General features: G+C 42.9%; 1 long non-coding RNA gene across 1 annotated transcript; it reads right to left on the reverse strand.

Moving 5' to 3' along the window:
- Nucleotides 1-20,012: 20,012 nt before the first annotated feature.
- LOC128852327 (uncharacterized) lies at nt 20,013-25,356 on the reverse strand. The gene is made up of 3 exons (XR_008450087.1): nt 25,200-25,356; nt 23,325-23,404; nt 20,013-22,453 (listed from the first exon to the last, which is right to left on the reverse strand). It is a non-coding gene; the product is annotated as an uncharacterized LOC128852327 (long non-coding RNA).
- Between the last annotated feature and the right edge of the window lie 2,258 nt (nt 25,357-27,614).

The raw sequence follows: 27,614 nt of genomic DNA on the forward strand, positions 1-27,614 counted from the left end.
CTCAGCATGAGTGGACATGTGGTCAAATATAGACATTTTCTTACCCTCGGTAGAAAAATGCCCATGTGTGCGAGTTCATAACGCTTTGTCTGTGAAGCAGTTTCTAGCTAATAACAATATCACTGTGCTTGAACACCTACTCTGTTCACCAGACCTGACTCTCTGATTTGTATCTCTTCCCAAACATCAAGTCAGTGCTCAAAGGAAGCCCTTTCTGTCAGTAGAAGATGTGAAAGCAAAAACAATGGACATTCTCAACAGCCTTTCAGAAGTTGATCTGCAGAATTGCTTTGAACATTGGCAGCATCGTATGCACCTGTGTGTCAGCTCAGAAGAAAACTATTTTGAAAGTGATTGTAGATAATTCTCTTAATTTATTAAATAAAAAGAGTTACAGGCACAATCTGGCGCAAAAAAAAATGCGTAGTTGTAAGAAAGAGCTTTAACTCCTGGAAGAAAATATTGAACGGAGAGTAATTTGTTGCAGGGACGCCTCACCAAGGGAAGTGAGAAACTTTCTGTCTCTTCACATGTAAGGACCAGGACACAAAGCCTTTTGGAAAAGAGCTTTCAGCCAAACCCAGTTTGTCTTATGCCAAAACTCAAATTGCTTGTGCCAAACTCAAATTGCTGGTCTTAAAAGACAGTTATCCCTTGCTGAACTAGACCAGATAATCTAATGCTCCACTCTGATCCTAAATCATCTCAAGCCTTTATCTGCCCAGTTCAATGAGTGCGAATACAGGAAAGTCGAATTAACGTGCCTGTTGAGATTTGTATTAGCATGTGATTTCTGGGTTGGAAAAGCCTCAATACAGTTTAAGAGAGCATTTAAGCATACATTAAAGTTCCAGACCCACCAGGACTCAGTCTCATGCCCTAATGTGCATTCCTGAAGCAAACTGTAGAAAATAAAGATATCCATGTAATGCGAAACACATAATGCTTGGTAACACAGCTTTCGTGTTTTCCACCTTTATTTTCCAGTGTCCTTAAAGCATACACTTGTCATTTTAGAACTCCTCTCTTCCCACATACAGATATTCTCAAAATAAGAAAATACGTGTTTGTTTATGTTGATGTTAATTATGGTAAATGTGGGACCAATTGCACTGCTTTTTATTTTAATTGCTCAGCATTTGCCATTTTAATGTCCTGATTTTGATTGCTTACAATTTATGAGAATTCAATTACATGTACTGAGATATCCCACATATTCCAGAAGCCTCAGGTTGAATGTTTAGGACTTTTTAAAAGATGTATTTATTCAAAGCAACAGAGTTGTCTTTTTCAAAACGTAGGGTTGAGAAACATGCTGTTTTATCTGTGTTAAGACAATTCTAGTGCCTTTTCTATGAATAGCTGTTGTGCTTCTTAACTCGCGAGTGAATAACTCAAGAGCTGGTAAGTTGTTGGAAGGTGACTTTTGCTGTGCCTACCAAAATCTCCCCATACAGCACAAACAAGAAGCCTCTGAGAAATCCACTATTTCCACGTGCTCAGAAAATATTTTGAAAAAACCTCACACAACGCAAAAACCACTTTTACTGCGCATGTTCTACTACCTTGCAGCTCAGACTGGAATGGGACCTCCCCACAGGGCAGTTATGGATGTCTCTTTTGGACTCGGAAGGACTGCCTCTGTAATTACTGTTCTATCATTTGGGCATGAGGACATAGGCACTGAGAATAGGTCCTTGTCTCTTCTGTGGCTTCTCTCATGGTAAAGAAGGAGGGCAAAGGAAACAAGGTATGCAGTTTAATTTTGTGAAAAGTATACACTTAAGTAATGAGAATGTAAAGAACATTAGAGTTGAATTAAGACTGCACAGACAGCCTTGGTTTGGGTAGTTTATGAGTTTTGTGGACCCCTTTTTGCATTTATGATGATCTTCCTTGACTTTATTTTGATATGAGATGTTTAATGCTTCAGTACAACCAGTACGCAGCAATGAACTCTTCCAAAGTGCCATCATTCTGCTCTCCCCAGCACATAGCTATTTGTCCTCAGCAGACAAACTGCAGACCTTACTTCCATGACTATTTCTCCCCTCTCATTTTATTTCCCTTTTTTTATTCTCCTCTAGCAGTTTCCAGTCCTGATGGCCCTCATTCCAACCTGTATGTACCTTTGTGGCTTTCTCTCCTTTTTCTTCACATCTACCTTGACCTGTGTATTTTACAGCCCTGCTTATGCAGCTTGCCAGTGCAAGTAGTTCTTTTGCAGATCTGTCCAGTGTCTTCTCTCATTTCCCTTGCCCTTTTCCTTTATTCTTCTCTTCCTCTAGATGATTTTGAAAATTTTCTGTTTTTTCTTTGCTTTGATAGTATTTTTTCTGCTTCCCATCTCCTGCTTTCCTAATCTATTAATCTCTTCTAAATTCTCATCTATTCTCCCCTTGAAACCACTACATTTCTTGCATCCGTAGCATCCTCTGGTAGGGGCTTCCACATCTCTGTTACCATCGTGTGAAGAAACACGTCCTGCTGGTTTTAACCCGGCTCTTACTAGCTCCGTGTCAGGCCCACTTGTTCTTGTATTAGAAAAGACAATGGACAGTTGATCCCTGCTCAGCATCCCCACTATTTGTGATGCTGTGGATTTGTGCTATACCACTCCCCCAATCTGTCTCTGTTCCAGATTTGATCATTTCTCATATGGAAGTCATTCCAAACCTTTGATCATCCTTCTTGCCCCTTTTTGAGCCTTCTCCCGTTTACTATACCCTTTTTGGCTTGGGTTTTTTTTTTTTTTTTCAGATGAGGAGACAGAACAACACACATTATTTGAGGTGTGGATGAACTGTGGCTGTAGAAAGTGATGAAGTGATTTCTGGCTTGTTTTTTATTCCTTTCCTAATAATTTTTAACATTCAATTTGCTTATTTTTTTTTTTCTGATGGCTTCTGAGCCCTGAGCTGAAGTTTTTATTCAAAGTTTACTTCTTAGTGATAATGGTCAGCTCAGAGCCCATCATTTTATAATGAATCTAGAACTGGTTATCCCCACATGCATCACTTTATGTTTATATACACTGAATTTCTTCTGTCATTTTATTGCCCAGTCACTCAGTCTCATAAGGACCTTCTGCAATTCTTCACCTTTCACAATCCCCACTGTTAAAACCCAACAGGAAGCCTGTGGCTCCTTTTTCTCAGGAAAGGTTAGCGGGGTCTGAGCAATGCAGAGAGACTCATCTTTGTACAAAGTCATCTGGATGAGCTGCTGTTACACTTTTTCAGGACAAATGGGGACTCTCCGGGAGGCCAGGCAAGAGCCTGCAGGCAAGCAAGAAGATATCTAGCACACTTCCACGAATGCAATGTGGTCTTCGTCTAAAAAGGTCCTGAAAGCACGGGTATATGAGCATGGGGAGAAGCAAGGCAGACTTACCCTGTACAGCTGCACATGTTGCTGGGGAGTTAGACTGGCTATGGTACAGCCACACGTCTGCTAATGTCAGCTCATAAAAGAAGAAAAAAAAGAAATTGCCTTTGGTTTAAAGTTTGCCCCCTCTGTGTCCCCCCCCCCTTTTTCCCCCCTCTCTGCTTCAAAAGAAAGACAGGTTTGAGTCTGACTCCGAAGCACCCTCTGCTACAGTATGTGCCATTTACTTTACTAAGGCTGATTAAGTCATGCATTTACAAGTAGACCTTCCATCAGAGCTAATTTAAAGCAGATGTCCTGGGTTCCACAGCCAGGGAGGCATCAATCTGAGAATTGCAAGGGTCTCTGTAAGAGCACTGTTTTTACTGCACTTTATAGTGTGCTGGGAGGAGGTTAATTGGTGTAAAAGTTTAATTTCAAATAAGGATCCCCTTTTAAAGTTGCATATATGCATATACTTTTTATGGAGCGTTATATTACAAAGTCAAAGTGGGGGAGAAAAATCATCCAAAAACATTTCAGGATCAAAGACACCCAACCTGTCAAATACTAAGATATTTTTATGAGGAAATAGGACTCACATTTTCTCCAGAAGACGCAGAGTGAAGTAAGGAGTGGAAAAATATTTAACTAGATTCCGTGGTATATTAGGAGAAGGAGAAAAAAAACACCCATGCCAATATGTTGGTTTCAGAACCTTCTGGCTTGGCTTCCACTGCTGAAATTATTGGCAAGAAAATGCTCTGTGCTGGGATTATTTATTAGAGAAGCAATAGGTTTGTACAGTTTAACAATAGAGGGAGGATTCAGAATCATCCATTTGTTCTGTGTTCTAGCTTTCAACTACTTTTGTTTTTTATTTCTGAGCCAGAATAACTATACTTCTCCCTTGAAATGATCATCAGCTCTGGCTTAGTGTGATTTTATTATTTGATTAATCGTATTGCCTATGGAGGGGTTATGGCCTGTTTCTTACACTGAAAACTTCACAGGTTACTTCCAGATGGGAGATCAGGTTTTTAAATCTTAAGTAATTTAGATTTGCATTTTATGTTTATCAGAAGTTATCAGTTTTTTTTGCCTTTAGCAAACACAACACCAACAGAAACTGTCTTTACCTTCAACTTCAGTCTAGTTTTTCAGGCAATACAAACTATGGCAGTATTCTGCTTTAGAAAGATTATCCCACCCACCCACCTGAGGAAGAATCTCATTAAATTCCACTGCTCTTCCTGCCTTGTGTTACAGTAGCACCTACCAGCCTCGACCAAGTTTGCTTAGCACTGTCCAGACCATGGTCTTGACAAAGCATCGTAGAGTCTACCAGAGTAAGAGAGAGAAAGACAGGACTGCAATCCCTTTGTGCAAATGAGAAATGAATGATTTACACAAGGCTATAGGAAAATTGTGTCTGGAGACTACATACGTGCTTCTTACATCCCAGTCTAGAGCCACAATCCAAGCAAGTTCAGGTTCAGTGAAAACATCTCATCAAACACCAGCAGAACAGGACAGCAAAGCTGTCATCTGTTACTTCTCCTTTCCCACCTTTTCAATGCACGGAGCCATTTCAGACATGTTTTTCAGAAATTTTTGTGGAGTTCAGTGTAGAGGTTCATTTCAGACTTTCTGGGCTGAGGGTGATTTCTGTAACCTACAGACTGAGCTCAGTGGAGTCTGAGCTTGCGTCTTGAGGGTAAGACACACACCCTTGGCCATATCTCATTCTCTTCTTCGCCTCCTTGGCAAGGACTGTGTTTCAGGCATCTGTAGTCTGGTGCTGCAGCAAGACCTCCACCGTGATGTTGTTCAGCCCCGTGTTTGATCCACATCACATTAGTCAAAGTACCCTTTGAATTCCTCACCTCTGTCCACGTGCCCATGAGTGGCACTGTTGGCTGCTATGGAGAGGGCTGAGCTCTGTGCAGCTTGGGAACAAGGAACGTGTGGCACTTGGGAAGGTGGGGGGAGCTTACTTTGATGAATTGCCTACCCTGGGAATTCTGAGTAAGCTGGAGGTGCAGACATGGAGGACATTTCCCAAACAGCAGAACAGTGCAGGTGTTGTAACTCCACCGGCTGAGTGGGCACTTTCATCACAGGCAATGTGGTGAAGGGATTAGCAGGATTTTATAGTTTTTGAAAAATTCTTTTTCCAGATTTATGGGTAGCTGTGTAGAAGGACTCAGTCCTCAGAGCTTTAAGGACTGAGCAGGGCACACCAAGCTCATCACTAAATATGTAATTTCAAAAGGCAACTCAAATAGGTCCTGGCATGATCTGTGAAGTTCTTGTGCATAGTTTGCACCTATTCTTTATGGTCTAGCTTAGTGGCACAGAGACCTCAGTGGGCTTTGTGCCCAAGGAAGAATATTATCCTTCAGGGGATATGGAGCTAACAGCCTCATAATGTATTGGAGACAGAGCACACTGCGCCAAATGCATTCTGGCTGGATATCCTGTGATTTGAGAAGGCTACAACACAGATTAATTTGACCCAATATGCTTTGAATTTAGAATAGATGCCAAATAGTAAACATTCCCATGTGAAAATAGCCAACGTATGTCTTAGAGACCAGCGTGTTCCAATGAAGTGCATGAACTTTAGGGGTTTTCCCTTTCCAGGTGAATAATGCAAGAATAAATTAAAAGCAGGAAACTGATAAGTGCCACAAGGATGTGCATGCTGCAAAAACATCAGTCCCCATCTTCTCTGTCTCCCTTTTCAACACCTTCTTCCTCTTTATTCTCACTTCCAAAGTTCTGAAACAGGTTGCTGCCAAGCCTGTTATCTGGGCCAGGCAAAGTTTTTTATGCTATAGCCATTTGGAATATGTATTGCAGCTTTGTTAAAATACAGAGAGGCTACTCAAAAAGCAATTACTAGCCAATTTATACAAGAAGACAGTGGGCTTCAGGTTCTTTACCATTGTTTTGTCTTTAATATTCACCTCTGAAAAGATTGCTTCCAAGTTTCACGCTGGTCCCCAAATGCATACTGTGAGGTCTTCCAGTTAGCAAATACTGAAATTTGGAGTCAGCTTTTCCAAAACATCTTCTGGAGCACATTACAGTCCTTCTGTCTTTAATAGGGCCTTTTGGTTTAGCCCTTACTGATGTCAGTAGATCCCCAGTAGCTTGGAATCTCTTCACTTTTTAAGCCCTGGACTTGCAGTTCTCAAAATATCTCATTTCCCAGATAAAATACAAATATTTCCCAAGACCTTTGAGAGATTCAGCAGTTGCATCTAAAACCAGTCTTGAGATTCCCAAACTCCTTTTCATAACCTTCACATCCTGAAAGTGCCTAGGATCCCTAGTGCCCACCAGCAAAGTTCCCTGGACATCTAAATTCATGTCTCAGATTAGGCATCTCCTCCTCATTCCAGAGAATTCCATGTTAGACCTTAACAGCATCACAAAGAAACACAGTCTGAACTGAGAACGGTAGACAGAGGAAGGTGTTTCTCTGAAACCAGGTTTAGCTGGCTAATTATCAAGTCAGAGGACAGATTACTGCTACAGCCTCACATCTCGGGTTCTCCTTTTGACCAATCAATGCAACATCCAGCTTGATAAATTCCTTGCTTTCTACATCCCATTTGTGGGTGCATATGCTTCCTTACAATTTGAAGAGGAAAAACTTAGTAGTTTACTTTGCTTTGTGGCTTTTTCTATGTACTTGGAAGGATTGTGATGTCAACCTCAGGTTTCCCACCTCCCTGAAATCAAGGAGAAGGTCTTTTCCAACCTAGTGATTCTCTGATTCTGTGATCTTTTGAATATTAAAGGCACACTCATAAAGGCCAAAGCCAGTAATTCCTCTATTAGATACCTTTGATATGGAATTATTCTGGAGGGGGTGAGGACAAGTATAAGCTAGTACTGTGACTTTCTCAGAAGCACAGAAAACTAAAGATAGGTACAAGACAGATGTTCTCTCCTCTTTATGGTGTGGCGAAGGCTCCAAGTTGCCAAGAGTTGTTCAAATCTGCCCAGCTGGAAGATTTCTCCACCAGGAGTGAAAGATGATGTCCTGAGACAGCTTTCAGCTGTGACATTCACTGCTCATTAGGGACAATCGGTGTTTTATCCTAATTTTCAGCTGCTCTAATGTCCATAAGGGATCGGAAATATCTGAACTGCTCGTGTCTAAGCCAAAACTTTAAGATATGAATGCAAGAGTGGGGCTGACCCTGGAGGTCTAACCTTCTAAGTCTAACATGATCATTTCCATCAGCTACATCCTTTTCCTTTCCTCATGTACCTGTTCTCTCTAACATCAGTGGGGAATTGCTTGCCTGGAAATACCAGCATGGGTAGAACTTCACAGACAGTGAGATAATTTTTAAATTACTCAACTTTTATATACATACCTGCTAAATAATCAGAAATACCACTGTGCTACATATGTATGTTTTCATCATTATTTTTCCTTCCTCCGTTTTTAAATGAACAGACCAGTCTTAAGTTCATTAACTACTAGGAGACAACTACAAGACTGTGTCCTTGGATACATCTCTGTGGATCCAAGAGTCTGGCTTCTGGTATGAAATGGACTCTGCACGGCACTGCACTCAGCTCTTCCAACATATTTCTTGCTCCTTGCTAAAATATGATGTCACTTGGAGCAAAAATCATCTCAATATCTTACTTTTATTACGGTAACTGTGTTGTGAAGCTGAAAATAAAAGCAGCAGTACCTGGCTTCTCAGCTGGTATAAAAAGGAGAGATGCATCAGTTTATGCCAACTGAGGATGTGGTTCAAGCTGTCTGGGGAGTCTGAGGATGGGTTTTTTTCCCTGCAAGCTGTTTGCCGTAACCTCAAGGACATTAGAAAAATGTTAACATCATCCAGTTGGGGGCAGGAGTGAAAAACCCTGAAAATTTAATATAGTTGCGGAGCACTTTTTGTTTTCTCCATTAGCTGATATTCTCAGGTTACCAGAAAGGAATTCATTGTACTTCTACACATTCACTGCTGATGAAATAAGAGATTGAAAGGTTTTAGAATAAATAGCCAGGCTGAAAACTAGCAGTGCTTGTGCTGGGGTTTGGGTTAGGGCCTTTACAAATTCAAGGCTGATTAGGCATCTATTTCCTGATCTTCCACAGTAAGACTAGGAAGTGCAGGAAATTAATTGTCTTCAGCTTGCCAATGCTGGCTTGCTCTAATTAGCTATACATCACACAAAAGACTGACAAGCTCAGAACGTCCATGCCAATCTGCAGCTGCCTTTAATCGTATAGAGATCTATGATACACTCCCTGTACTCCGCTGGAGACCTAGAAACTGTGCTTTGTTTTGATTTGACATACATTTTTCCATTTAAGATTAAGAAGTATGAGCCTTATTAGACTGCATTGCAGCTAGGATACAGAAAGGGTAAAGCTCTGTCTGAAATGGAGGAAATGATGACGTAATTTTGAACCATTAAGGACTGAAGGGATTAAAAGATTTGGAGTAGAAATTGGAAAGTCTCTGGTGTTGCGTACAGTAGGGCTATATTGTCTGCCTCACCATCTGGACAGAGAAGGTCTTTTTCCTTTTTACCAGTTTGGGGGTTGTTGTTATAGCTGTGCAGCTCATGAGCACCACTGCACTTAATACTCCATCACTATTTCCATCATAAACTCTTTTTGCCCATGAGGGACTACAACGTCACAGTAAATATTTGCTGCAGGGTAAAGCTTGCCACTAGGGTCTGGTCTCAGGCCTAAGAGCAGCAGGAGCATGAAGCAGGATCAGGCTTGGAAGCTTTCCACCTTATAGTACTTACTATACACTACACTTAGCTCATTTTCAAAAATGAACATTTTAGCCATTATCAACAACCATGGACCAACAGCTGATGCTCCTTTTCCATGAGTTTGGACATCTTGCTGTCCAGTCCGTGCAAGGATTTATAACTTGGCCAGTTTGGTGGTAGAACATGTGCCGTGGGTAATCCTGGCCAGCCACACCTCACATGAGGAGGTAAGTAAAGCCCCAACAGGCTCAGCAGCGCGCTGGCTTGGCAGTGCTGTGACTCCATGCAGCTGGTTTCTTGATTTCCTGCTTTCTGATGCACCAAGCATGAGCTGTAGGAAGAGGGAAGTGGCTGTTTTTCCTTAGTCTCCCCTTGGCCATTCTGCTTTTACAAAAGATGTCCGAGAGAGCAAGGATTAAGTCATCACATGCTATAGAAATTACATTATTATTCTGTGCTGCTGAAGTCCTGTAGCTGGTGTTTGCAGGGTTATCTTCTAGCAGTTGAACGGTATTTGGAATCTCACTGGTTGCTTCCATAAAGAGAAAAAAAATCATTTTTTTTTTTTTAATTCCATAATCAAAACCTCTTTATGAACTCAAATCCTCTTTATTAACCAAATCTAGATTCTGTGAACAGAGCAGGAATCAAGTACCATGTTGGGCAACACCTGGTCCTATTGAAAACCATTACTCACCCATATTCTCTCTCCCTTTCTGTGTTGTTTTCTTGAGGTCAGGCTCTAAGCACACCTCCAGCTGCAGCTCAGGTCCCTTGCTGCCTCTTCTGTTGGCTTCCTTGCCCACTCTGCTGCTCCTCTCACTTACACACAATCACAATCAGAGCTGCACACTGTCCTGCTTATATGGTCTAAAATGCTTTTACTAAGTTTTTCGTGGAAATCTGAATTTTCCAGGTACGGATATGTCCATATCAAGTACATGACACGGATATCAAGCTAAGAATAAGTCAACAAATGGCAAGGCAATAAGTTATTTCTTAGTCTCTTAAGAGCTGAAGTGATATTTTGACAAGTGTTCTTGCCAGGCTTTAAAGGATGAACAAATCCTTAAAGGATGAAGGAATCAACACTCTCCATCAACGGTCTAAACACATGGGATGTAAGCAAACACGCAAAAAATTGGGTATATTGCCTAGTAAATATCTGATTGAGAAACTACATTGCAAATATATTTTCAAAGCCTGTGCTGTAATTACTCTTCTATATGGAAACACAGCATGAATTTGTGGTTGGCTATTAGTTTTAATCACAAAGCAAGCAAATCAAATCAGCCATTTAGACGTATTGAAATGATGTTAAGGGCCTGAAAAATTTGCAAGAGCAATCACAGCTGCAAATTGTAAGTTATTTAAAAACCTATGTGTGTCAGTCTAATTCAAGAAGGTTTCAAAGATCTGCTCTCTTATCTGCCTCCAACGTCAGAAAAAAATGAGTATAATATGCTCTGATAATAACTTTCACGAGATCCTTATCTGAACAGAAGCAGCACAGGGACTTTCTCACTAAGGTGACTGTAAATCAAAAGTGAAACTATAGTTTTAGTTGTGCTTTGGGGATTTATATCAGCTGAAGACTGGGCCATACCATTGTAGCATGAAACCTGGCTGTAAAGACAGTTGAATGAATCTTAAAATCTTTTAAAGAGATTCAATTCACTTGCAGAAATGATGAGTGATTTACAGGATTCATATTCCTGTATTATTTTTATTATCATTTCATTACAAAGGTCATTCAGGCTCAATTGATACTCCAGAGCTCTCCAAACCTGAGCTGTGCCTATTTCAGTGGCTGATACAAGACCTAATACTGAGGAAGGGAAATAATTTCTACCCGTCCCATGCCTGGGGGTACATTTATGCTGGGGAGCGGGGTGCTGCTTGGTAGGGAAGAGGGTATAGCACTGTGCCACAGGCAGACAGCTCTCGGTATAACTTCTGCAGGGCATAGCAACCTTCATGGGTGCCAACAGGAGCACCGAGATTGCTCAAACAGGACTGTTTTCAGCAATATAAAACACGCTTAGCAGGTACATCCTGCTTGATTCTTGAGACACTACATTGTGGCAATAGAAAACAATCCTGTGTAAACTAGAGGACATCTTGTGGACATTGTCCCACATTTCTGCTTGGATTCATATGAATCTGGTGATCATGTTCAAAACAGAGGACTGGGTGACACGAACAGACATGTGGATATAGTATTCCTATTTGGAAGGCCAGAAAACCATAATCATAGAATCATAGAATCATAGAATCACAGAATCACCAGGTTGGAAAGGACCCACTGGATCATTGAGTCCAACCGTTCCTAACACTCCCTTAAACCATGTGCCTGAGCACTTCATCCACCCTTTCCTTAAACACCTCCAGGGAAGGCGACTCGACCACCTCCCTGGGCAGCCTCTGCCAGTGCCCAATGAATCTTTCCGTGAAGAATTTTTTTCTGATATCCAGCCTGAACCTCCCCTGGCGGAGCTTCAGGCCATTCCCCCTTGTCGATTCCCCAGAAGAAAAAAAAATGGGCCAAATCTAAAAGTCATTGCTTATTCTCATTGCAATCTCATTGCTTAAAAATATTCCACAAAGACAAAAAGAGTGTCTATCGAGGGGTCACAAGCTGTATCCCTTAGCAAAGCTGAAATGATGTGGCTAAGTAGTTTTATAGGCTGCCCCACCGCATTCATTTAGGGAATAAATGTACACAACTAAAACCAACATTATTTTTCAGTGGCTGAGAACCAGAGAAGATACAGTTTTGACTCACATTTTCTTCTCTTTCTCTCTCTATGCCACCTTCAGAACAATTACAGATAGCCATCCAGCAGATGGTTTCAATGCTCAGGCTGAGTTCTGCAGCCTTTTTGCAGATTGGTTGTGGTCATTATGGGTACCAGAAAGAATGGTGGAAAAGTATGTCAAGATACTTTTCATACATTTGACTGGTAAGGTGAAAACAACAGCCTGTTTTACCCAAACTAAATTGGGTTGTCAACTGGGTAGCAACACTGCATCATCTGTTAGTTAGTCCTTATACCTGGAAAGAGTCTGGTCGCTCCTCCCCTAAGACCTGACAGACGTCAGTCTGGGACTTTTGCCATCAATCTGAGGGGAAGCTCCCCTTCCAATCCAGATGCATGAAATGAAATCTGTACGTTCTGGTCAGTATTGCCATTGCTGGCTTTCACAGGGTTGTTTAAAAGGGATTTTTCCTATTGTTTTTCCAAGGACCTGCCCAAAAGTGTTTCCATCCAAACCATCATCACGCAAGACTCCAGCAGAGAAGCAAAGAACAATAGTGCACAAGGTTCCAAGTTCAATAGAAATTTCAAGGATTTCAGCTGTCACAGTTAATTAGTGGCAGTTTCTCTCAGACCACAGTTGCTTAACCCCTGAAGGACAAGGCTCAGAAAACTGCTGGTTGAGAGGGCAACAAAGGTCAAAATACCAGTTTTGTAGAGGCCAGGAATTATTAAGAAAGCAAAACTAAAAAAAACCTGAATGTGTTGTGAAGTGAAAATTTCAGACAAAAATGAGATGCAATTTTTTTTTTCCACTTTTGCTAAAGAAAAAGGCTTGAGCCTGGAGGGTGGGGTCCAGAGTCTGGATTTTGGGCAGGGTTATTTTAGAAAGTTGAACACAATCCAACTGTTGTTCTAGGGCAAGGACTTCCCAACTTTAGGGTATTTTTACAAAAAAATCTGGATTCTGATCTGAAATCTGTGGCTTGGGCTTGTTTCTAAACCTTTCTTTTTCTTGCAAAAAAGAAAGAGCATCCTACAGCAACCACTTTAGAAAACCACCAGAGCTTCGCTTGCTTACAGGAAAATACTTTGGCATGCCTTCCCTTACAAAAGGTGCGGTGTGGTTGTCGGATACAAGATTGAAAGACATAAAAATTGTGAAATCCAATGTTCCTAAACACTGATGCACAAACAGCTTCTAAATCATACACCAGAGCAGCTCCTGGCTCCTCTGTGTGAAGACCCCACACATCATGAGCAAGTACCTCCAGGCAGACCATGTCAGAGGGTGCTAAATGTGTGCAGCCTCTTCCCTCGCAGCTCAGAGAAGCAGCTCTTCACCAGCCTGCACGATGAGGACTGTTGGCCTGTTGTGGTCACCGCCACTGAAATAATAAGGCCCGGGATACAATGCTCTTCCCCTGCTTCATACCAGGTCTCTTGGAAAGGGGCAATCCTCAACAGCCCAGGTCTCATGAAAGGGCCACGTCCCCTTGCTTGGATCAGGTGGTAATGGGGATAACCCTTATTTCAGGTTTTATCAGCCAGTATGTGTGTCATAGAATCATAGAATCACCAGGTTGGAAAGGACCCACTGGATCATCGAGTCCAACCATTCCTAACATTCCCTTAAAACATGTCCCTAAGCACCTCATACACCCATCCCTTAAACACCTCCAGGGAAGGTGACTCGACCACCTCCCTGGGCAGCCTCTGCCAGTGCCCAATGACCCTTTGAGTGAAAAATTTTTTTCCTGATGTTCAGCTGAACCTCCCCTGGCAGAGCTTGAGGCAATGTCAGGATTAAAACTTGTGCCCTGATGCAGCCAGGGCGTTGTGAGAGCTCCCCAGGCTACAGCTTGAAAGAATTCAATGGTGGAAACCATGGCACTGGGATTTCAATCTGCAATATGAGAAGACCTATATTTTACGGGAGGTTAGCAGCCCTGCCAGGCACTGCTTGCTGTATGCAGCCCTCGGAGCCAGTTTATTACTCTAGCAGCAAAGAGATGGATTTAACCTGTGGGACTGAGGGAGGTTCTGAGCAAGCAGAACACAGCAAGACTTAGTGCCTCTGCCTCTTCCAACACTGAACCTCCTGCAGCATTTATTCTCCAAACACACCTCTGCAGCTACTGGCAGGACCTGTCCTGCAGGATGCTCTGCTTTCCTCCCTGCTCACACAACTCTGGGCAGAAGCAGCAGCTCAGCTTTGCACAAGGGGTCAGTACAATTCTCTGGCACAGGGAGACTGGAGGCCTGAGGGCAGTTTTGTCCACAGTCCCCTTCCAGAGTGGATGGGACAAGTCTCTTTGCCCGACCAGTGAAACCGGTGACCAGCTTGCCTTTATCCTGAACACACACGAGAGCAAAGGCTGTCCCTTATGACATCTTTCTGCCATGCTTTGCTGCACCTCAGTGGGGTCTCGGGGCCAGCAGTCCTTGCTGTCCCTACACATAGTGCTTCACTCCCTCTGCTTCTATTTTAATGCATTCTCATTCTCCCACTGTGAACGGTGTCCCAGATGGGAATAAATCAGAATTAGAGGTTGTCCTGTAGGACACAGCAAAGGTAGCTCAGTAGAAATCAAGGGTCTAGTCAGAATATCTACCCTTTGTTGTTAGCTGAGATTCATCATTTGTAGTTGCTGGTGGTATTCCTGAGCCTTCAGTCCATCTTGCAAACAGCAACAGCTGAAGCATGTGTAAATCACCCAGGACATCTCCAGACAAAACAAGAGGCCCTTATATTCAAGGAGAATGCTTGTCACAGTCTCTGACAGGTCTCAGGGTTTGATATGAATGAGGAGGAAAGCTGACAGCAGGTGGAGAACTTCAGGCTAATTACCTTGAATAATTTGCCTGCAGGTGCCGTGCAGGTGGTCTGAGCCCTTAGGCACTGACCTAGGAAAAGCAATGGGAATCCTGCATCTGCCACCGCTCTGTCTGAGCTGCAAGCCTGAGATGCTGAAAATATCCAGATTCCGCATTTTAATCCACAGTTAATAATTTAGGGTTGTTTCCCTAAATGTTTTGAAAGAGGAGAAAAAAGTTTAATCCCATGGAAAAGTTTAACTCTGTTCACTTCAGTAGCTTCTTACATGTCAGCTCGAAAATAACCCTAAAGTGAAGAACTTTCTTGCAGATTAGAACAGTATTCATCAGCTAAACCCAGCAGGCATTTAAAAAACAAACCAAAGCACACATTCTTTCCTGAGGCTGGCGAGGCAGCCAGCAGGAGTCACACCCTATTGAACAACAGCCCTCTGATGTTTTAGGATATTCTGGGGTTTTAGTTAGCTACAAACACTTTGCTTCCTCGTGAAATGTGCTTCAATTCTTCTTCTCCAGATCATAGGATCATAGAATATCCTGAGTTGGATGGGACCCACAAGGATCATCGAGTCCAACTCCTGTCCCTGCATAGGACAACCACAAAATTTACACCATGTGTCTGAGGCCATTGTCCAAATGCTTCATGAGTATTGTCAGGCTTGGTGTCACTACTACTTCCCTAGGGATCCTGTTCCACCACCCTCTGGGTCAAGAGCCTTTTCCAAGTATCCAACCTAAAGACTGCTGACTTGAGGGCTACTCTGACTGGGTTAAGGTTTACAGCTTTTTAACAGTGCTTTTTTTTTAATCCAAATTCTCAAGACGTATGAACCTTGAGAGTCACAGTGGTTTCTAATGTGAAGTAGTAATTTATACCAGTAAGATGCTCTTGATTCTCAGAAAAATCCCATTTCTGGAAACAAATAAAAAAGCTACGCCAGCGTTCTGTGCTTTGACATAAAGGAATAGGTTATCAAATAAGGTTGATAGTTTATGGTATGTGTTCTACTGGTTTCTAAAATCAGATACATTGTGCATCTTTTAATGTTGCATGTGCTATTCTTGGGGTTTATGCCAAGAAGCAATTATAAGCCTTTTCACACCCAGGGAATGCATTGGTCAAGACTCGATATAGGCTGATCCTGAATTTACCAAGAAACTAAAGGCTCTGATCACATGCTTAGAGCCAAACTTCTTGATAGGAGTAGAAAATTACTTCCTGGGGAGTTCTCATTCAGATTGCAGAGAATTCCCTCGAACCCAGGATGGACTGAGGATATGAATGTCCTCCTATTAATTTCAGTGTGAAAAAATAAAAATAATCAGTCTTTACTTCAAAATTCACTTTTTAACAAAAGTTGTCCTTTGGTATTGAAAGCTGAAGAGAAGTACAGAAAAGGATCAAAAGAAATGGCTGTTCAAAGAAGAGACTGTGAGTACTGAAACCAAAGGAATTGCAGGCTGTTCAGCATATCTGATAACCATGTTCCCCCTTTACAGCTGGAAACTTGCCACACCATAAAAGACACCATTATTTTCGTGCCCTATTTGTGAAATGAAGGGCACCCTGTGCGCTCAGCCCTAAGAGGTGAGAGATTTTTGGTGGGGAGCTGAAAGCAAATGGGTTTTGCTTTTGGTGCAGTTACAGGGCAGCTCTGCAGCATCTAATTTTTTGAATAATAAATATGTGGAGACCTGTAACCGCTCGTGTACGTACATGTGAGTGTCTCATCACGTCCCTCAACCCCAATGGTTTTGCTGTGTTTCCACGAGGAGAATGCACATGCTGAGTTGCAGTCAGATGCCACTCCACTGCCATTCTGTTTATTTTTAGGAGTTGCAAACTGATCCCCATTTGCCAGGACATGGTGGAATCAAACAGCAGGAGGCTGTTTCTTTGCTTACCCTTTAGGCCTTGTGCTCACTACCACGCCGCCCCAAAGCTTTTGTTCTTTGTTCTTTTCCAGGATGTGCTTTATGTTTATCTTATCCCTTGCTGTTCTTGCCTGCTCTGCTCTATCAAATAGCATCAACCTCTTTATTACAGGGAACAGGAATGTCCTGGGAATGTCCTGATATCCTTCTAACCTCACAAGTTGGTTGTTAACCATTCTTCCTGTGTTCTACTCTATGTTTTTTTCAGCTGCAACTAAATAAAGGGGCTGTTTTGCAGAAGGGAGGACAGCAGCTACCCCACCACCACTAACCTGAGACCAAACCCACCCTTTGGGAGCCTATTTCCCAGAGGAACATCATGTTCTGCCCATCTTCTGCTGTCTCTTGCTGGTTCTACACCAAGCAGAGACTGTGGACAGATTACAAATGGTGCAAGCGTAATCAGGCAGTCGCTATTTTTCATCATGATGTTTTCATACCATGAGCTCTGCCTGCTCTCTCTCCTATACAATTCTCCTGGGGGATTTTTAATCTTCCTACTTGTTTTTGTTCCATCTATCTTTTCAGAGAGTCCCTGAGGAATATTTATTATTTCTTTGGAATCTGCTGTCTCTTTCATAAACTCTTTCTCACTTCTATAAAAACATACCCAGGACAGAACTCCCTCCAGTTTCCAATTTAATTTTATTCCTGGGCAGTTTATACCCAGTTGTTTCCATGCTGCGGTTGTGCCTTAACTTGAGTAGCTCTTTTCCATCCCTGGTGTTCTCCCCCACAATGCGTGAAAAGTAAATTATTTCTTTCCAGGGCAACTCACATTTCTTTTTCTTTCAGATGGGCTGCCTTGAGCTTATCACAGACCCCTTATAAACAGTTTATGAGTTCCCCTTCAAAGACTTCGGCATGCGTCAGGATATCAGCTAGATACAACATGCTGGACAAAAGGCACGCACCACACAGCAGCCTCGTTATTAGTGGATGGTGCATTTTGAAGCTGAAAGCCATCTCTTTAAATTACAAGCCTTATCCCGCACTAAGAGCAGAGCTTTTATTTTCCTGTCTTTTATACCCACCACTATTCTTTCAGATCTAATAAGGAAAGCTCACTACAGCATTCTCAATGCCATCTCTTCACGCAAGCAATGACTCTCTTTTAAAATGATGGAATAAAACTTTCCAGCGTTGACTTAGAAACTGGTGCAGCAATGTTATTTCATATTAAGAACTGGATGAAGGTCAGGGCTTGACTGCAGGTTTAATTATGCTTAGTTGCTCCATTTTCTCACTAGTGCATAAAGCCTCTTTTCCTTTTGTTACCACTAAGTGGTAGAGTGATTGCTTAATGAGCCCATTTCTGCCAGTCCCTGGACCAGTTTTAACACTTATACCTGTATGAGATCTGGAAAATAAATCCTGATTCCTTTTCAGAAAATGTCTCACACTGTCATTTCCCCCCATTTAGAGGTACTGCACTGTGCTGTGCCCTCAGTCTGATTCTGAGGGCTCGTTTGCACTCCTCGTTTGTCTTCAGCCCTTTGCCCTTCCACACGCACATCCATGATAGCCACATTTAGCAGTCATTCTTCATTTTTTAATATTCTGCTGTTTATCAGAAATGCTCGGTAGGTAAGCAGGATTCCCTACTTGCTCCACAAAACCCAGATTCCCCAAACGTCTGTGCAGGTCTCAACCATGCTGCACTATTTCTTTCTTGGAAGCCTACCAGAGGATGGAGTTGCTACGATTTTTTCTGTCCCTGGGGGTGAAAGGAGTCATGCACCGCAAATGAGGTGCAGGTACCTGCCCTCCCAACCCTGAAACACATATTAAAAAGGGAATTTCCCCCTAATTGTTATAAACACCTTTCCACACTCAGTCCTAAAGAAATTCAGAGTGGTCACTCATTCCTTTGCTACCTTGGCTAATCCTTCTTTGGGCTCAAGCCCCAGACATTCGGTTTTTGAGTCCTATTTAGGCCTTTTTGTGGACAGACACTGACGCCACTCAAAGACTCAGGTTTGGATCCTTTGTTCTCTACCTGTTTACACATGCCTTCATCCGCTGCCTGCATGTGCTCCCAACAGCTACGTTCAGTTGCCAGTGTACCTCCTCTCCTGCCGTTTGTCTGCCACGACCTAAACCCCGATGAACTGACTCTGCAGCTTTGTGCCACTTCCTTCTCTAGCACATTTTGGGGCAGAAGTTTGGACAGGCCACTTCGGAGTTTCTGTTCTGGATTATTTTTTATGGTGAAAGGCTTTCTCTGCAGCCAAGATTCTTTTTTCTTTAATTGCAACGTGAAAGACTTTACCAGAACTATTTTTCCTCCTTTTTATGCCAATGCAATTTTTCTTGTTTTACAGAGCTTGAACAATGTTTCAAGCCAGGCGCCACCAGTATCCTCTCTCAGCAGCACTACGTTCAGAATTATCTACTTGCATATTCCTCTATAAAGCTCCTGCTGCTTCCAAAGAAGAGCTGCGAAGACCAAGTGATGTTCTGTAACAATTTCTACAGCTTCTTGGAGTGTTTTTTTTTCTTTCACTGATACTGAATGTAAAGACCCACTCGTGAATTTATAAATAGACCTATTGCCAACTCATCCTAGAATACATCACTCTGCCAGGAACACTCTACTTCTCTACCCTTTCAAGTAGGGCATCTCCCTTTCCTCCACTTCAAGCTCTTGACTGTTTCCAGGGCAGTTTAGGTTAGGGGTTGGTGCCAATCTATATACCAAGCACTTGTGCAAAGTCTACAAGGTCTAAATAATTCAGCTTTTCATTCTTTTTTTCTTTTCTGACAGTAAATCTTTTCAGCAGCAGCAGCAAAGCTAGGCTACTCAAGTTCATGCTTACAAACCCATCTGTGTTCATCCTTCCCAGTCAGGCTGTTACACCATAATGTTGAGCTAAAATAAAAAAAACTTGGAGTACTCCTCCTTGCCTAGTGCAATTTTGCATTATTTGAGGAAATAAAATCTACCTCATTCGCAATTCTCTGTTACCAATGAGTACAGAGAAGTGCTACAAATGCCTCATTTTAGGTAAATTGTGCAGCTGGCCCAGCTCCCACACCAAGACAGCTGACTTTCACTGTCTTCTGTGACCTTTCTGTCACTTTAGTCAGGCATTTTTTTCAGCTCCTGAAAGCAATTGCAGAATCAGGAATTAATTTACTGCACCATCATCTTCTACATCATCAAGCATTGTATACTGGGGGGAATATAAGAAAAGACATCAGTCTTCTTTTTTTAAGAGTATATTTTTAGGCTTTTTCTGGTTACATCAGTATATTTTTAGGCTAAATAACTAACATCTTCACTCACCTCCTGCTGGTTAGGCCTGACAGCAGAAGGATGGTTGAAAGAGGTATATATAGTCTATGATGGGATGTGAGTAAACCAGGCAACCTCTTATCCTCCATTCTAGCTGTCAGTACTCTTTGTGTTGAAGTTGCCTGTGGATTAGGGGCGTAATAATGGAAAAAACATATCTGACCATAGCAAAGGGAGGAGAGGACCAGCAACCACCACATTTCCTTCCATGTAAAGTAAAAATCAAAAACGTAGCAGAAGAGTTTAAAGGTGTGCTGCCATTCACTTGCCATGAAGGTCCACAGAGCTCCGTAAGATATGATAGTTCCTGTAATGCAGCATGATCTGAGATGAGATTGAGTTCAAATTTTGAGTTTGTCTTTTGGAGAGAAAAAAAAATCCAACACTCTAAAGAAGTCAGTGATACAGCTTTCATATATAGTGTAAAATGTCTGAGCAGATGAAGGGATGGCATGTTGAGTGGGATTTTAACATAGAAAAGTCATAGTGAGAAGCAGGGAATAGACACGAAAGTCAGGCAAATCCACAAGAGCAGCTCTACACACAGGTTTGAGTCGGGCCGTTCATCGTTGGAGCAATCCCCAGAAGGCAGAGGTGGATTGGTTTGTATGTCGTCATCTCTTCAGATGAAGGGATGGAGCTTGGTGTAGGGGGCAGAGATAGTTAGACAAACACAATATAAGTTGTGGTCAAATGTAAGCTGTCTAAGTGAGAAAGAAGGTAGAAGTGGATGAAATTTAATATCTAAGACAATACAGTAGATGCTGAAGTCACTTGGGACTTCAGCCACTCTCTTCATGCATAGTCAAGGATTTTCTGGGTTACAGCCAGTTTTCCAGGGCTGCACCTTGTTTGAAAATCTTTTGGGTCTCTTACTCCTTTGGGACAGAACCCAGACACCGCTTATCTGGAATTGCCCACTTTGCTTTTTCCTTTTTGAGACTGAGGCAGGGAACCTATGGCCCTGTAAGAGCATGGTGAGGTGTTGAGGGTCTCCTCACAGATACCCTATTACATGCCACTCAAATAAAAGAAAAACCAGTGCAAAAGGAGATGAGCACTTTATTATTAAGACCCTTTAAATAGTTTTCCTGGCTCCACTTTACAAAATCTGAGTCACCTTGGCTCAAGTTGGGATGAATCAGTGTTCAAACCTGAAGAGATATAATCTGCCTTTGAAATACTTAGGAAAACTCTCAGCCTTATTTGGAAACGTGAAATCTGCTGTGATCACCAAAGCCTTGATTTTTTTGGTGGAGAGAAGGGTCCTAAACACCTTCACCCTCCAGATTAACTCCTGCCCTGCCTGCGTGGCACTCCGTGGAGCTGCTGGCACCTCAGATGTCTCATATTTGTTTCCAGACCACCTCGCAATGTTCCAGGCAACCCACCCAAGGACTAAAGCCCAGTTTCCCATCTTAATGCAAGGCCACTTAACGGCACAGAAAGGGCATGGATCTGTTAGAGAGAGTCCAGAGGAGGCCACAAATATGATCAGAGGGATGGAACACCTCCCCTGTGAAGATAGGCTGAGAGAGTTTGGCTTGTTTAGCCTAGAGAAGAGAAAACTACAGGGAGACCTTAGAGCAGCTTCCAGTATTTAAAGGGGGTCACAGGAGAGCTCGGGAGGGGCTCTTTATCAAGGAGTGCAGGGATAGGATGTGGGGGAACAATTTTAAGCTGAAAGAGGTGAGATTTAGATTAGATATTAGGAAGAAATTTTTGACTGTGAGGGTGCTGAGGCACTGGCACAGAGAAACCCAGAAAAGTCATGAGTGTCCCATCCCTGGAGGTGTTCAAGTCCAGGATGGATGAGGCTTTGAGTGATCCAGTGGGAGGTGTTGGAACTGGGTGATCTTTAAGGTCCCTTCCAACTCAAACCATTCTATGATTTTATGATTTTTTGATTTCCCTTACCAGCCACAGTGTACTACTACCCTGTAGCCAGCATTCTCCAACGTATCCATTTCTAGCAGGACAGGATGAGAGCTGGAGTGACAGGTCACATGCGGGGATGAAGGACACTTTGGGTCATCTAGCCGGGACAAGGCTGGGGTTGGGGGATTGTGCCTTATCCAGCAATACCTTTGACCACAGGAGTTCTGTTGGTGGCACAACCTCATGCTCCATAGCAGCAGTGGCACCACCTTGTCCTTTGTGGGGACTTCCAAACACCAATGGTCTCCATAGCAGCTTGAGGCGCCAGCAAGATTGTGGTGCCAAGTTCACGGGGCAGATTAGACTCTGAGATGCTATAGACAGCATGAAATCCACCCTGAGCAGCCAGAGCTGCAAGATGGGAGTTGGCAGGGTGTGCTTGGTGGTTCTGCATCCAGAAGACCAGCAATGTATTGCTTACATTTACATAGACACCTGTAACATGAGACCTGGCAGTTCCTCACAGATGAGCAGAGGTTTGGAAGTCAAAAGTATTTTTCATTCCGGAGCATTTCCATCATATCCAGTGGGTGTCTTTGATTGTATCCTGCAAGCAGAATAAAACAATCAGAAGTGTATAAAAATGGTGGATAAAAACCCATTGTCTTCAGTTTGATACATTTTTTTTACCATTTGCTAGAGGATGGCTACACCTCCCTCTTAGTATGTGAGTTTCCTTCATTATAGAACTACTTTTTATTTTTCCTTTAAAAGCCAGTGGAATGTGGACAATGAAAAATTTCACATTTAGAAGCCAACTTTTCATCAGGGTTTATCCTTTTGATTTGGAAACTGGCTCATTTAAGCTGGAAAATTCCGTGAAATGTTGCAATAAAAGAAGCACTATTTTTGCATTAGCTGAAATATGCACACACAGTAACCCAAGCAATATAAAAGCGAGCAAACAAAGAAGTGCCCAGCCTGTAAGCTCCAAATTGCTTAAAATTTCTTATTTCAAGTACAAATGCCACATAGATCCTTGCCATCTCTAATAGCACTGCAAGCTGCCACCCAACAACCGCATAACATTTCCACGAGGCAATGTATGTTTCCCTGTGAAACATAACTTAGTGACTGTGGCTTTAGATGCCTAAATGTCATCTAAGTCTGTTGCAATCTGTTGTAAGCTTCCAAGACACAAGTCATGTGTCATAAACACACAACAGTTTCTGGATTTGCTTTAAGACTAAAATGTTCCTGGTCAAAAACAATGCACTAAGGAAGAAATCCTATCCTTTGGGGTTTTGCTCCTGGTTCCCTAGAAGTAGCTTCTCACTGATTCCACCACCACCCCCTTTCCTGCCTACTTCTCTGCATGCCATTTTACATTAGAAATCAGATCCAACCCAGTTCCAGTGATCAGAAATGTGAATATCTTGCTTTTCTGTATTACAAAGTAGAGCAGTAATTACACATACTGTTTGGGGAGGGCAAGGGAGAAGAGAATCCAAATCCAGGATAAGCTTCTGGCCAAAGCAGCTCAGATTTTCCATCTCATCTGCCACAGAGACATGAAAAGCACAGGTTAGGACTGGGCAGCAGCCTCCAACAGCAGAAGCCCTATTTCTGGCAGCCTTGTTCCAAAGTTTGTGTGTGTGACTGAAGCTATGGCTTTCAGACTAAATACTGTAAAACCAAGCACAAAGATACATTCAGACACTGAATCAAAGCTTGAGCGAAGGGTAGGATTTTTACATTCATATGAAGCTGAAATATACTTGCTGGCAGGTATTTATAGACCATGACTGCATAGACTCTGATCTGCAGTCAAGACGTGGTATAAGTTACATGAATTCAGTGCTGCCAGTTCAACATAATTTGCTTTCAACACCATGACAAAATAGCCTTGATTTTCACACCTGTGAAACTGGGATAATACTTATCCCTTCTACAGGGGATGGTGTTATAAACATTAAATTATTTGTGAAAATGCTTTGGAGAAGCACTGACTGCTTACTGTAAAATAACTTTATCTGTACAGGGTGGTATTAGTCCGGAAGAGATGAAATTTAAAGTGAGAAAGTACAGGAGAAAGAATGGATCACTTCCTATCAGTCTGACACGCTCTGCAAGTGGAACTTGCAAGAAAAGGTTTTTTCAGCCTTCTTTCCCCTCCTCCCTCACTTTCACCAGGTTGTGCTCATGCAATGAGCTCCTCTCCAGAGGAAGCCACGAAGATAATCTGAGGGCTGGAGCACCTCTGCTTTGAGGACAGGCTGAGAGAGTTGGGATTGTTCAGCCTGGAGAAGAGAAGGCTCCAGGGAGACCTTATAGTGACCTTCCAGTACCTGAAAGGGCTACAGGAAGCTGGGGAGGGACTTTTTACAAGGGCATGGAGTGATAGAATGAGGGAAGAATGGCTTTAAATTGAAAGGGGGACAATTTAGACTAGACATTAGGAAGAAATTCTTCACAATGTGAGTGGTGAGACACTGGCCCAGGTTGCCCAGGGAAGCTGTGGCTGCCCCATCCCTGGAGGTGTTCAAGGCCAGGTTGGATGGGCCTTGGGCAGCCTGAGCCAGCAGAAGGTGTCCCTGCCCATGGCACAGGGATGGGACTGGGTGGGCTTTAAGGTCCCTTTCCAACCCAAAACATTCTATGATTCTATAATACCACAGTCCTCAGTAAAGGCATTGTTCATTCACTCAGTGTGAGAGAAGATCCCAGTCCTTTCACCTAAAATCAATTTTCATTAGAGTCCAGAGGAGCTATGGTGCTATGTGCCAGTGACTCTCTCCTCAGTTACATGCCCTTGCTGTGCACAGTTGTCCCCCTTGGTTGCAGCCACCACTGTACAGCTGAGAAAGCAATGGAAAATACAGCTAGCCAGGAATATTTTTCTTCTTGATTTCTGTGAAGTTCTCCACATTTGGCAAACTTTCTAAACTCAGTAGTGGGAACTGAAAAGGAAAAAGCATCACGTACAATTTTTCTGTGGCTTGCAAAAGTGAAATAAATCAACAGATAAAACAGCAAGGCAGCTGTGTTACAAGATTTGGTTTGTGAATGATTAAAGCATTTATTCTCTGTCCCCCTGGCTTCCACTTCTGGTTGCTGGCACTTTATTATTTTACCTATTTTGTAAGGCATAATTTTGTGTATCTCAGGAATTTTCTGGCTGTGTTCTATATTCCCTTCTGTTGGTGTTAACATATTTTCCCCTCTGTATGACTTGGGTAGATCTCCATAATGTTGTCAATTTGCCCCTCTTTTCTGCCTTCTGATTTATCATCTGAAAATTTTCCATGTGACACCAATGAAGTCTCCATTGTCACCAGCTGGACCAGCCATACTTTCTCATTATTTCCACCCCTTTGCTGCCTTGTCTGAAGGAAGGGGCTGTCTGAGCCACAGTCACGCTGCTCAGGCAATCAGGTACTCACATACCCCGATCCGAGGGGTAGGTATGAGGTGAACATACCATTGCCACCATGGTCTTGTCCATCCATCTGGAGTGTGTCCCCTTTTCCGTCTATTCACCTGGAGTGTTGACAAGTAGCATAGCTTAGGTTAGCACAAGAAACCTGGGGAGCCATCAGAACCCCAGCACAAATCATAGAATCATTAAGGTTAGAAAATACCTCTAAGATCATCCACTCTAACACCACCATGATTACTAAACCATGTCCGAAGTGCCACATCTACACATTTTTTTAACACCTCCAAGGATGGTGACTCCACCACTGCCCTGGGCAGCCTGTTCCAATGCTTCACCACTCTTTCCGTAAAGAAATTTTTCCTAATATCCAATCTAAACCTCCCCTGATGCAGCTCGAGGCCATTACCTGAGACTTTGCCACCAGCCCCTGGCGCTGGCAGTCTGCACAAAGGAGGCAAGCAAAGAGTGAAAGAGGGGTTAGCAAACAGCCCAGCATGCATTCACAGATTGCTGGAAGACCTGAAAATAGATCCTACTGCCTCCCCTTATTCAGTTCCACATGAACTCCTCGCGGCCCCCAAATCCAAGTTATCGCCGGGGTTGTGCAGGGACCCTGTCCCCAGTGGGTTTCTGTCATGCCTGTTCTTAGATCTTAGCTACAGCAGCTTAGTATTTATAAGAACAGCCAAGTTTTCTTCAATCTTCTTCCAAAACAAGGAGCTTAAACCTTACAACAACATCTCTCGGAAATTTCAGCTCTCCTTTGGGAAGATATTTCTTTCTATTGAAGGGAAAATTTCCCAATAACTCTCTTCTGCTGCCAGGCACCGAGATCAGAGACAGTGCGGGGCCAATCCCTCATCATTTCCTAAGAGACTCTCACATCCCAGGCTGTGCCCTCTACCTTCAGTTTCCCATCCGTGCTCCAGCCTGTCTGCTTGAATTCATTCAAAGGTGTAAGAAAAAAAAACCTCTTGGGACTGTCTGGCTCACGCTGCACCCACCACCGTAAAACCTCAGCTGCGGTACCGCTGGTTCTTATCAGCCATCACACCTTAATGTATAGAAGGTGTGTCTAATGTTAGCCAGGGAACGTCATGATGAAGACCTGGACTTTTTCAGCTAATCGGTATTAATAACTTCCTACGTTTGAAGACAGCCCGTAGGAAACGCAGCCTGACTCATCTACCTTGTAATTAGATGAACTCGAAAGAGTGCAGGTGGCTGCACCACAAAGGCACATTAGCCAAGGTGTAGAATATGCTTCAGACCGAAGGCCAGATAACAGAAGCAATAATTTCCTCCACTGATATTATATATATATCTATAAAATGCAGTATTTCTGGCAGATTTGGCATCTGGCTGAGACTGGAAAGTCATTTTCTTTCTCTCTCTTATCTCACCCGAGGGAAATCTGTAGTTTGCAGAAAGCCTTGATTTTTATTTTTTTATTACATTCTCACAAATTACTGGAAAATAATTATGCAGCAAAATTTCATGAAAACCAGAAGATATTCTGACCTATTTGCTATATAGTTTATACCTAGACTGTGATTCTTACCAAAGGTATTTGTTTCCTGTGTTCTTCTTTTCCTGCCAAGTTCAGCCATATATCACTTTTATGTATCTGAAGGCCATGGTGTAATGCAATGTGAAGTTATGAATGAGATAAAGTTACATATTCTCCATTGATTTTCCATTGTATCCATTATCTTTAATGCTGGAATGCAAGTTAGTGCGAGAGCCGGAAGCCTCCGCACCTCCGCGCTGACTGCTGCCTTATGAAAATCATCCCCTGGGGGCCAATAAAATCAGCTGTGAGTTGCAGAGAGGAGACAGGAGTTCCCCAAAGTGTCCAGCTTGATGGGGGAAGTGGGTGGTTTGCTTGTCTGTAGGAAAGAGAGGAGGAGGAGGTTGGCTTAGGGAGGGGGACATGAGGGGCTGAAAGGAAACCAGAGAAGGGCTGGAAGTGAAGGCAGAGGAAGGAGAAGAAAGAGGAAGGGAGCATGACAGATGTGCCTCAAGGCTTCTTAGCACTGGAGAAATGCTTTTTGCATGTGTAATAGGAGGAAAATAAAGAGATTTGTGGTTCGTGTGGTGCTGTTGTTCTGAGCTGCAAAGTCCTCCACTCACCACCAGCACCAGCTGCCCGGGAGAGCAGCAAGGAGGCAGCTGAGGATGCTAAAAAGCCATCGCTCCCCAACCCCAGGTCTTGTGGAAAGCAAGCTGAGGGCTCACTGCCATTGCTGCTCAGCCCCATGGGCCAGGATGAGCAGGGAGGAGGTTTTCAGGCAGCACCAGAGCTTGCCACCATAGCAGCTCAAGCCAA

The sequence above is a fragment of the Cuculus canorus genome, chromosome 5 (genome assembly GCF_017976375.1).
Source record: "Cuculus canorus isolate bCucCan1 chromosome 5, bCucCan1.pri, whole genome shotgun sequence".
NCBI classification, from domain to species: Eukaryota; Metazoa; Chordata; class Aves; order Cuculiformes; family Cuculidae; genus Cuculus; species Cuculus canorus.